General features: G+C 36.0%; 1 protein-coding gene across 1 annotated transcript in view; it reads right to left on the bottom strand.

Moving 5' to 3' along the window:
- Positions 1–12,097, bottom strand: part of LOC148944073 (uncharacterized) — a 76,424-nt gene extending 64,327 nt beyond the window's left edge. Inside the window, exon 1 of the mRNA XM_089100350.1 lies at positions 11,960–12,097. The gene's annotated coding sequence lies outside the window, so the exon portion shown is untranslated. The remainder of the gene's footprint in view (positions 1–11,959) is intronic.
- Between the last annotated feature and the right edge of the window lie 511 nt (positions 12,098–12,608).

Here is a 12,608-nt window from a genome sequence, read left to right as displayed (position 1 = left end):
TCATATTTTTTAAAACATATTTTCTGGGGCCGATATATGGATGACATTATTTCAGTATGGGATTATGGTGAGGAGGAATTAAAAGGATTTTTGGAACATCTTAATTGTTTGGAAGGAGATTTTAAGTTTACTGTTGAATTGGAAGAGAATGGGAAACTTCCTTTCCTTGATGTTCTTCTTTTGAAAAATCAAAATAGTCTGGATTTTAAAATTTACAGAAAACATACAAATAACAATAGATTTTTGTCTTATAGTTCCGATCACGCTCGCCAAGTAAAAATTGGTTTGGTCTTTCTTTTAACTGATCGGATCGTTAGTATTTGCTTTCCAAAATTTGTTGAGGAGGAGTTGTCTTTTCTAAGGAAAATACTAATAAGCAACATGTATCCAGAATGGTTAATTAACCAGACTTTTTCAAAAAGAAGAAAAAGATTTCTAGAGATTTCTAAGGAAGTCTTGGAGACAACTCGGGAGAAGGATGTTTTTAGTTCCTTACCATATGTACCCGGGCTAAGTGAAAAACTTAAAAGAATTTTACAAAGCAATGGTCTAAGGGTAGATTCAAAGAGTAATAATACTTTGAGTAGTTTTCTAAATACTGGGAAGGATCTACTTTTATTGGGGCAGCAAAGTGGGGTTTATCAGATCCCATGTACTTGTGTAAGCTCATATGTGGGACGTACTAATCAGAGTTTGGAAATAAGATTATTACAACACAAAGATTCTATTTCTTTAGCTTTAAAGCAAGATTCTAATTCTGAAGATTTCACTTCAGCCCTTTCAGAACACATTTTTAATTTTCCAGACCATTTTATTTTGTTCGAGAATGTCTTTTTGATTTCTAGAGATCGGGGTTTAAAGCAAAATTTTCGTGAAATTCTTGAAATAAAAAAAATCTTATTCAAGAATATTGCTTTGAATCGGTATACAGGTGAATATGTGCTGAACTATATCTATGATAATTTATTAAAATCTGACAGAGTAAAGTTCAATTCACCCAATGTAGTTGACCTTTGTCCAAATGTTGTATCATTGAACTCTGATGAACCGAATCCAAGAAGGTCAAAGATAATAGCTTCCGCCTTTGCTTTGAAAAGAATTAGAGACTTAAATAATATGTATTGTTATTTAATTTAGTGTATAAACTTTTATTTTAAATTGTTTTATTTTAGTTGTACTACTTATGACGGTCACTATATATGTGACCGAAATATCTTGTATTTTTGTGAATTTCTATAACTGTTATCATCATCACTGTCAATTAAAAGGATTTTTATCACTATTTGAACTTTTATTTATCGTCATGGAAAGGCAGTGTGGTCTCCGAAATTATCTGCTGAAACGGAGTGGGAATCACGTTGCGTTTGTGAATGCTGCACAATCTACGTTTGGTAGACCTTCTGGAGGCCTCGCCTGTATTTTAAAACGTAGTTCTTTTTCATAGTAAAGAAAATATCTTGGCTGTGCCAATTGCCAATATGGTATTTATTAATATATTGCGCCTATATATTTTCCTTGTGATGGTAAGTATGTTCAGTCATAGAATAAGTTTGCCAAGACCTGTAACGTTTTGAAAAAAGTGGCAAAATCTGCATCATCTTTTGTTTACCAATTTATTGTGGCTGGGTATTTTAATGCTGCTATATTGAATTCAAACCTCTGATTGGATATGGTTTTCCAGTCTTTGTCCAAGTTTAAGCTACTGGATAAGAATTGTCCATTTTCATATATCCATCACTCTAGGAGTCATCATAGGGCAAAATATGTTTTTTTTTTTTTTTTTTCCTCCATACCCGGGACCTTCGTATCAAAGGAGTTGTCATAGAAACTTCGAAAAGGGCTCATTTGAATGGAAATTGGAGTGGCTAGAGCCCTTTTTAATAGCCGAATTGTAGTGGGGGGAGTAGCGCGCCACCTGTGCTTTCACGAGGTCAGCAGGTCAGTCGGCATCAAGCCGTAGTCGAGTGAACATTGTACCTGCACTAGTTTAGTTATTGTGGTAGTTTGAAATGTGTGCTGCAATAGAAAATCCCGCCAAATGTGAAGTGCGTGCTGTTATAAGGTTTTTTACAGCCAAAGGATACTCTGCAGCAGCTATTCATCATGAGCTTTGTGCCGTGTACGGACCAAAAGTTATGAGTGAAGGAGTTGTCCGTGAATGGGTATGTTATTTAAAAGTGGACAAGAAAACGTTCATGATGAAGAGAGGAGTGGTAGACCATCCTTGGTGACTGATGAACTCATTCAGACAGTTGATGCAAAAGTTCGTGAAAATCAACGTTTCACAATGGCGGAGTTGTCTACTGATTTTCCACAGATTTTTAAGACTCTTTTGTACTAGATAGTGACAGCAAGATTGGGTTACCATAAGTTCTGTGCACGATGGGTGCCCAAAATTCATACCGACCACCACAAAACTCAAAGAATGGCCTCTGCATTAGACTTTCTGTCACATTATGAGGATGAAGGAGAACCATTGTTAAAAAGAATCGTGACTGGTGACGAAACCTGGATTAAGTACGTGAACCCTGAGACAAAAGAACAGTCAAAGATGTGGGCACATTCAGATTCACCTACCAAACCAAAAAAAGCCCGGCAAGATATCTAGCATCTATCATAAAATCAGTAAAACTGCAATAAAAAACAACTTTTTTTAATGTTTTTTTTCAAAATATAATCATCAAAACCTCTCATTGCTGAGAGAGTATCCATAAATTTGGCAACTATGTTTTCATCAGAGAACCCTTGAATTTTGACACCAATTGTTTCTCATCTGTATTACATGTTTAGTGATGTTTTGACAGAGTCACCTATATTTTGACAGGGCCTGTTGCTGTCTGTCAAAAATTTTGACAAGGCTATTACAAGATATTAATAGAAGCAAATATCTACATTTGAATTTGGCTGAATGAACATTTTTAGTCAGTCTGGTATTCCACTACATCAGACAAGAATTTTTGACACTTGGAACATTGTTTCATCAATATAATATTAGCTGCCATTTTACTTAATTTTATCAAGAAAAGGCTAATAGTTTTAACCCACATCATATATGGAGTTCATCTGGAATGAGGCAGACTATGTCTGCTGACCACATGCCTCTGGATATGGGTTTTCTCCTAACTAAGCATTCCATGTTCATGGTCAGCCTCAACCTAATGAGGTGGGTGGAGCCCACCCCAGGGACTCTCAGTATCTAAGCTAGTCCTAGCTCTAATTAGATTCCAAGCCTAGGGTTGGTTGGGCCTACAACCCTCCCCCCAAAAATTTTACTGTAGCAAAAAACAATGATAATACAGATGGAAGCAACCCAACGGAAGCCCCCCCCCCACGAGGTGGAAAGACAAAGCCAATGAATTTCTTGCCCAAGCATGCATTCTGGTGGAAGAAACTGCAAGCCTGGCAACCAATAGGTCAACCTGGAGGCGCCTGGTCTCATTGTTCTCTATTCCAAACCCTTGGCAGGAGCCTTACGTCAGTCAAGTAAGTCAAATCATATACAAAAATGATTATTGTGGAGCATAACAAAAAAAGGAGATAATACACTACATACATGAGTACATAAAACTTAAAAACTTCACAAGAGCAGAGTAACCAAAAAAAAAAGAAAAACATTCAAGATACAAAACACACACAAAAAAAACAACTATAAAGACAGACCAAGACTTAATGCAGCAGACCAGGACTTGATGGAGCATCATTTAATGATTTATAACTTTATATTTGAAATGTTTGCATATTACCTGTTCATGAATACAACGAATTTAAATTACTATTGCAAAAAAAAACACTTCAAACAACAACAAAAAGTACAGCAAACAAGTAAGGCTACTGTGGGCTGGCAGATACTTATATGTAGGCTGGTGTAGTTTGCCGGCAAGTTCCATAAGCTTTGACCCAATATCCAGAAGACCTTAAACAGATGTGAGATTCTGATTTCTATACCATTAGGGCAGATACAATAGAAAGTGGGAAAACTGGAAATAATATGAATGAACTGATCTGATGTCTTATTGGTGAAAAATAGGGTAAATTCCAGACAGAAACAAAACTGAGTTGTCTGTCAAAATCAAATATAATTTAGCAAGAGATTTTCTATTGTATTTACCTCAATTTGCAACAATTTTAGAATAAATTAACTGAATTTTCTTGTTGCAATCAGTGATGATGAGTGTTTGGAAAGATTTTAATGTTTTACTAATGTTGATACCCATCCACTGGAAAGAAGGAACCAACAGGAAAGAAAAAATCTGCAAACTGGAGGGGTTGTAATATTACTATTAACTGAGAGATATTCACACTTTGAGAGATTAAAGAGAAAGTCCAATGATATGAAGTTTAGATGGTATTGTTGAAACAGACTGGGAAAGCCCTTTTTAGTCCTGCTCATCAAAAGGATATAATCTGCATAAGCAAGATAAGAGATGTTAATGGAATTAGGAATGCAAGTTGATGGGATAGAAGAAAGAACGGATGATATAGAAAATTTAGAAATAGAAGGAGAAAGGATGGCACGCCACACTGGAATTTTGCTTTTGGAAACCCTCATGTCCATTTTAATCTGCAAAAAAGAATTAGAATACCAATATCTAAGAAGAAAAGTTCCCAAAATGTTAATACTGTGACTAAAAAGGGAAAAAATAGCTTGGGAATGGCTAATGGTGTCAAAGGCCTTGGAGAGATCCAATGTGCATAAATGTAACTTGAATCCATTTCTTGCTAGCAACCTACCCCAGCTGAAAACCAATCTAGTTTTCACCAAAATTTGTGGAAGAGTTAACTGAAGGGAGGAGAAGATACTCGAAATTTTACTTGTATTGCAGGAAACCATTATTGGCCTGTAAGATACACATAATTTTTCCTTTTTTCAAAATTGAGGTAAGTGTTCTGCACAAAAAACTTTCAGGCACAACCGAGGGACATAAATGCATTTGGAAAAGAAGTTGTAGATGTTGGGCAAGACCTTGACAATCAACCTTTAGGTGTTTGGCACTTAGACCATCATAATCAGAAGAACTTGAGTTGATCTTCTTTATAGCTAGTGCCACCAAAGATAAATGAACTGGGAGGATCTGGTTCTGGCGGACTGAGGTAGGAAGACCAGAATTAAGAAGCTTCATAAATGTAGCATGAACAAGAAGGTTTGCAGTGTTAAAATAATATTTGCACCAAGCAGCAGGACTAATTGGGGTACTTGTTGAAAAAGAATCATCAATTTTATCTCAATTTATTACCTTTTTGCAATCTAAATTACTTGTTGGGAACTTAGATTTTGCAGACTGTAAGTACTTTTTATACTCTAGTTTAGTTTTCTGTTTAGGCTCATATGCTATGCTGTTAGGTGGCCATCCGCAAGAAACCCATATACGCAGCCAAAATTTGGCTTTATAGTTCACTGTTTTTAGACCTGGGTCCCATGATCATTCAGGCTCCAGCGTATTAAATTTTATATGTTTCTTGGGAATAGCTACTCTTTTGGCTTCCTTCATACATGATATAATATCAAAATAATACTTCTTCAAAAAATTTTTATCATTTACAAATTTATATCCAGTCTGAAGTAGCTGAAAAGGAACTTTTATAGTAGACAAAAGGAGATGTAAGAGTAGAAATGTAGAGTGCCCAATTAGTCTTATTCCAATTTCACCTGGTAAACCATCTACAATTCACGCGTGAAATATCTGGTGACAGAGAGATATCAAACAGAAAGGAAATTGGTAGGTGGTCTATATCACGTCATGTTTCGTGAATGGAAACAATCGAAACCAAAAAAATTAGAGAACAAAGAACGTGATCTATACTAGTATTAATCAAAAAAACTTTTTCCACAAAATGAGTTTTTCAAAGAAAAGTAAAGAACTCCATTAAACAAAAAATGAGCAAAAATAAAATCAAATAATCTACCAAACTCGAAACTACCACAAATCAGCATTGATAAATAATTGAAACCCAAAACGAACAGAAATTACAATAAATAACCAAGTCAAACTCAAAACGAGCAAAAATTAACATAAGTTGGGTGCAAAACCCCTATGCCTTCCCAAGACCAGAACAAAATTTGCACTTTACTGAAAAAATATAAATGTTTCTTCTTTTATAACTTTAATAAATCAAATAATTTTAACATTTTGATTATTAAATATCAGTATATGCATATTAAACTGACAATGCACATTCATTTGTATATTTTCAGTAATGTGCAAATTTTATTCTGGCCTTGGGAAGGCATAGGGGTTTTGTGCCCAACTTATGTTAATTTCTGCTTGTTTTGAGTTTGACTCGGTTATTTATTGTAATTTCTGTTTGTTTTGGGTTTCATTTATTTATCGATGCGGATTTGTGGTAGTTTCGAGCTTGGTAGATAATTTGATTTTAATTTTGCTCATTTTTTGTTTAATGGAGTTCTTTACTTTTCTTTGAAAACTTATTTTGTGGAAAGTTTTTTTAATTAATTTCTGATCTTTTTATATTGACATAGTCTTTTATGGGAAAAAGAAAATAATACTTTATATCTTTTTGCTTTTTCAGACTTTATAGTTTGGGCTGCTAATTGTATGCTGGAGAAAAATTTTCAGCAATTTTTAACAACATACACCCTTTTAAAAATCTGGACACAAATAGTACTGTTTAACTTAGTTTCATACCTCCTTTAGTTGACCTGAAATGGAAAACTTGATACCATTTGCAAAAAATCTGTTTACTTTCTTGTATAGGTTGGATACACTTACACTATTTTGATTTGGTTAAATTTTAAGAGCAGAAGCAGCCTCGAAAGTTTGAACACAATACGTTCAGTTGTTCTTGGGATACTGCTGAGATGTCTCATAGGGAATTACCATTATCACAGTGCATTTTGATTTAATCTTATGGCAACATTTAGTTTTTAAACATAATGGACAAATGTGAGGGTGGGAGTGGAAGAGGGATTAGTTGCCCTCCAACCAATTTCGACTATTAAAAAGGGCATCAGCCCTTTCTATTTTCAATTGAATGAGCCCCTATCAAAGTTCCCATGACAACTCCTTTGATACCAAGTCTAAACAACAACAACAACAAAATTATTATTAATCACTTTGGACTATTAAAAAGGGCAATAGCCCTAGGAATTTCAAATCGAATTAGCCCTTTGAATTTTAAATCGAATTAGCCCTTTTCTGAAGTTTCTATGACAACGCCTTCTATAAAACCTTATATGCCCCCACAGAATAACTTAAAACCCTTGCCCTTACGGCTGTGATGGAGTATCCTCCTCAAAAAATATTTTCTATCTGTAAATCAACTACACTGAACAAAATGACTATCTCAATATTTTTATTGGATGTGTTTGGGGGAATGATGGGGGTGGGGGCGGGGCAAGTTGCCCTCCAATCACTTTTGACTACTAAAAAGGGCACTAGCCCTTTGAATTTTCAGTTGAATGAGCTGTTTTTGAAGTTTCTACAACAACGCCTTCTACAAAAACATTATATGCCCCCTGGGCATAAATTAAAACCTTGAGGGTTGTGGGGGAGTGTCCTCCTCAAAAAAATATTTTCTATCTGGAAATCAACTATGCTGAACAAAATAGCTATCTCAAAGTTTTAATTGTATGTGTTTGGGGGAAGGATGGGCGTGGAGGGGAGGGCTAGTTGCCCTACAATCTCTTTTGACTATTAAAAACGGCACTAGCCCTTTGAATTTCCAATCGAATTAGCCTTTTTTGACGTTTCTACAACAACGCCTTCTATAAAAACCTTATATGCCCCCAGGGCATAACTTAAAACTCTTGCCCTGAGGTTTGTGGAGGAGTTTCCTTCTCAAAAACGTATTTTCTATCTGGAAATCAACTAGCCTATGCTAAACAAAATGGCTATCTCAAAATTTTGATTGGATGTGTTTGGGTGAATGATGGATAGGGGGGGGGGCTAGTTGCCCTCCGATCACTTTCGACTATTAAAAAGGGCACTAGCCCTTTCAATTTCCAATCCAATGAGCCCCTTTTGAAATTTCATTGACAATGCTTTCTATAAAAACTTTATATACCCAGGGCATAACTTAAAACCCTTGCCCTGAGGGTTGTTGGGGAGTGTCCTCCTCAAAAACATATTTTCTATGTGGAAATAAACTATACTGAACAAAATGGATATCTCCAAATTTTGATTGGATGTGTTTGGGTGACTGATGGATGGGGGGGGCTAGTTGCCCTCTGATCACTTTTGACTATTAAAAAGGGCACTAGCCCTTTCAATTTCCAATCCAATGAGCCCCTTTTGAAATTTCTATGACAATGCTTTCTATAAAAACTTTATATACCCAGGGCATAACTTAAAACCCTTGCCCTGAGGGTTGTTGGGGAGTGTCCTCCTCAAAAACATATTTTCTATCTGGAAATAAACTATACTGAACAAAATGGATATCTCCAAATTTTGATTGGATGTGTTTGGGGGAATGATGGGCGTGGGGGGCTAGTTGTCCTCCAATCACTTTCAACTATAAAAAGGGCACTAGCCCTTTGAATTCCAAATCGAATTAGCCTGTTTTGAAGTTTCTACAACAATGCCTTCTATAAAAACTTTATATGCCCCCAAGCCATAACTTAAAACCTTTGCCCTGAGGGAGTGTCCTCCTCAAAAACATATTTTCTATCTGAAAATCAACTATGCTGAACAAATGGCTAACTCACAATTGTGATTGGATGTGTATGGGTTAATGATGGGTGTTGGGAGGGGGGGTCTAGTTGCCCTCCAATCACCTTCGACTCTCAAAAAGGGCACTAGCCCTTTGAATTTCCAATCAAAAGAGCCTGTTTTGAAGTTTCTACCACAACGCCTTCAATTAAAAACCTTATATGGCCCCAGGGCATAACTTGAAATCCTTGCCCCAAGGGTTGTGGGGGAGTGTCCTCCTCAAAAAGATATTTTTTATCTGGAAATCAGCTACGCTTACAAAATGCCTATCTCAAAATTTTGATTGGATGTGTTTGGGGGAATAATAGGAGGTGGGGCGGGGTTAGTGACCCTTCAATCACTTTCAACTATTAAAAAGGGCAATAGCCCTTTGAATTTACAATTGAATGAGTCTGTTTTGAAGTTTCTACAACAAAAACGTCTATAAAAACCTTATATTTCCCAGGGCATAACTTAAAACCCTTGCCCCGAGGGTTGTGGGGGAGTTTCCTCCTCAAAAAGATGTTTTCTATCTAGAAATCAGCTATGCTGACAAAATGCATGTCTCAAAAGTTTGATTGGATGTGTTTGGGGGAATGATGGGCGTGGATGGGGGGGGGGGGCTAGTTGCCCTCCAATCACTTTTGACGATTAAAAAGGGCACTATCCCCTTGAATTTCCAATTGAATGAGCCTGTTTTGAAGTTTCTACGACAATGTCTTCTATAAAAGCCTTATATGCCTCCATGGCATAAATTAAAACCCTTGCTCTGAGGGTTATAGGGGAGTCTCCTGCTCAAAAACACATTTTCTATCTTAAAATCAACTATGCTGAACAAAAGGGCTATCTCAAAATTTTGATTGGATATGTTTGGGGGAATAATTGGAGGTGGGGCGGGGTTAGTGACCCTCCAATCACTTTCAACTATTAAAAAGGGCACTAGCCCTTTGAATTTACAATTGAATGAGTCTGTTTTGAAGTTTCTATGGCAAAAACGTCTATAAAAACCTTATATTTCCCAGGGCATAACTTAAAACCCTTGCCCTGAGGGTTGTGGGGGAGTTTCTTCCTCAAAAAGATGTTTTCTATCTGGAAATCAGCTATGCTGACAAAATGCATGTCTCAAAAGTTTGATTGGATGTGTTTGGGGGAATGATGGGCGTGGAGGGGGGGGGGGGCTAGATGCCCTCCAATCACTTTTGACAATGAAAAAGGGCACTATCCCTTTGAATTTCCAATCAAATGAGCCTGTTTTGAAGTTTCTACAACAACGCCTTCTATAAAAGCCTTATATGCCTCCAGGGCATAACTTAAAACCCTTGCTCTGAGGGTTATAGGGGAGTCTCCTCCTCAAAAACACATTTTCTATCTTAAAATCAACTAGGCTATGCTGAAAAAAAGGGCTATCTCAAAATTTTGATTGGATGTGTTTGGGGGGGGGGCTAGTTGCCCTCCAATCACTTTTGACTATTAAAAAGGGCACTAGCAGTTTCAATTTCCAATCAAATGAGCCTGTTTGAAGTTTCTACAATAAAGCTTTCAATAAAAACCTTATATGCCCCCAGGGCATAACTTTAAACCCTTGCCCTGAGGGTTGTGGGGGAGTGTCCTCCTCAAAAACATATTTTATATGTGGAAATCAACTATGCTGAACAAAATGGCTATCTCAAAATTTCGATTGGATGTGTTTGTAGGAATGATTTTTGTGAGGGGCTGGGCTAGTTGCCCTCCAATCACTTTCAACTATTAAAAAGAGCACTAGAACTCTCGATTTCCAATCTAATGAACCCCTTTTGAAGTCTCTACAACAACCCCTTCTATATGAAGTGCCCTGTGTTAAAGAAAAAAAATAATAAACTACATTGTGTCAACATTGATCTTATATGCCCTCAGGGCGTAACTTAAAACCCTTGCCCAGAGGGCTTTGGGGGAGTTTCCTCCTCAAAATGATATTTTCTATCTGGAAATCAACTATGCTGAATATATAATGGCACATTAGTGGGAACAGGTTGAACTTTGTTAATATATAGCTTCCAAAATATTCATCACAGTAAAATGATCCTAGTTTACATATTATCCAAGGGAAGAACCTTTATCCTCAAATCTTACCTCTTTTTCCTTCTTTTTTTTGACTTAAAAGAAAGAAATTTTGATATTTTTTAACTAACAGAGTATATAACCCCTCCTAATGTGCAAATATATAACAAAAATTGTATTCTGAATTAAAATATTAACAAATGAACTTTACCCCAATCCCTAAATATACCCAAATCAGGGTATTTATTTGGACATTAGGGGGGTGGGGTAACATTCATTTTTGATGCAAATGAAGGTTATATCTAGATTGAGATTGCAATTTTGGGTATATATTTGCAAATTAGGGGGGGGGGTTGAACTTTGTTAATATATAGCTTCCAAAATATTCATCAATGTCTTACAACCATATTTATGTTTTTTTAAATGGAAATTAATATGGGGATTGAATGCTGGGATGAATGATAACTATAAGAAAAATTATGGCAAAAATTTCAAAACATATAAACATTTTGAAATAGGCTAAAGCATGGCATTTTTTTTCTTTTAAGTTTGAAAAAGAAGGAAAAAAGAGGAGATATTTGAGGATAAAGGTTCTCCCCTTGGATAATATGTTAACTAGGATCATTAGGCTATACATATTTTAAAGTAGGCTAAGAATTGTTTTCTTAACCTGTCTCCTTATCAATTGACAGAACTGTAAATTTTTACTGGTTAAACTTTACCCCTCCCCCTCTCTAATGTGCAAATATATACCCTGAATTGGTAAATATAGGGGTGGGGGTAAAATTCAATTGCAACAAAAATTATTATTATATTCATAATGAGCATAAAAAAGGCATCAAGGCGCATGTTCACTTTATTTGTAAGTCAATAATATGAACTGTAAAAATTTACCACTAGTAGGCTACACCTACCATTTTAAACCTAGACTACAGTACTGGTAAAGTTCTACCAAATCCTATTATAGAGTTAGGAATAAAGTGAATACACCATTTGATGCCTTTTTTTATGCTGATTACAAATATAATAATCATTTCTATTGGAAATGAATTTCAGCCCCCCCTATATATACCTAACCTAACCCAGAATTGGCATAGCCTTTATAGGGGGGGGGGCTGAAATTCATTGCCCATAGAAATGGTTATTATATTCGTAATCAGCATAAAAATAGGCAATGAATGGTGCATTCACTTTATTCCTAACTCAATAATATAATTTGGTGGAACTTTACCAGACTACTTTGTGCAGGCTGGATAGGCCTATTATTTATTACTTACACAGGGACTTCACCATTAAATGCTATAAATACAGAGATAAGGCTAGCCTTATATTGGTATCATATCCATTATCCAGTTCTGTTTGAAATTTCTCACTGGTTTAGAGACATTTAATGCTTTCATCAGCCATTATGCTGGGTTTGGCGCTAGTGGTATTAAATTAGGTTGCCAACTTTTTGGTCGATGAATATGTTCCATGAGCATCCAAAAATGTGTCCTTTTCAGACAAATAATGTCCACATTTTGTCTATAATATGTCCATCTTGAAATATCAGAAACTAGTTTTTTTACGACTTGTGAACCTCCTTCAAAGTGGTCAGTTAACAACGAATATAATGAAAACGAAAAAGATTCATTTAGTAAATCCATACAAAATGAACTAGTGTGAAAGCACAAAAGTCATAAAAACATGTAAACAGCAAAAAACTAATTGTGAGAGCTTAAGGCTCAAATTTCTACGAGAGTTCCACTTGACAGGTATGGTCGGCTTGCGGGTCGGCATTTTGACTTCTTTTGGTAGCTTATTGCAAGTCAAAGTGTTTCTTGCGTATGTCATGAGGCACAATCCAAGAGTCAAGCAACGTTACGGAGCGCTAGGTAAGCTGGGTTGCCCTTCAATCAGGGGGATGACATCCCCAAAGGCATAATT

The sequence above is a fragment of the Artemia sp. Qi Xiang Cuo genome, chromosome 14 (genome assembly GCF_049724085.1).
Source record: "Artemia sp. Qi Xiang Cuo chromosome 14, ASM4972408v1, whole genome shotgun sequence".
NCBI classification, from domain to species: domain Eukaryota; kingdom Metazoa; phylum Arthropoda; class Branchiopoda; order Anostraca; family Artemiidae; genus Artemia; species Artemia sp. Qi Xiang Cuo.
Note: the sequence above shows the minus strand (reverse complement) of the source record. Positions and strands in the feature narration are given on the sequence as shown.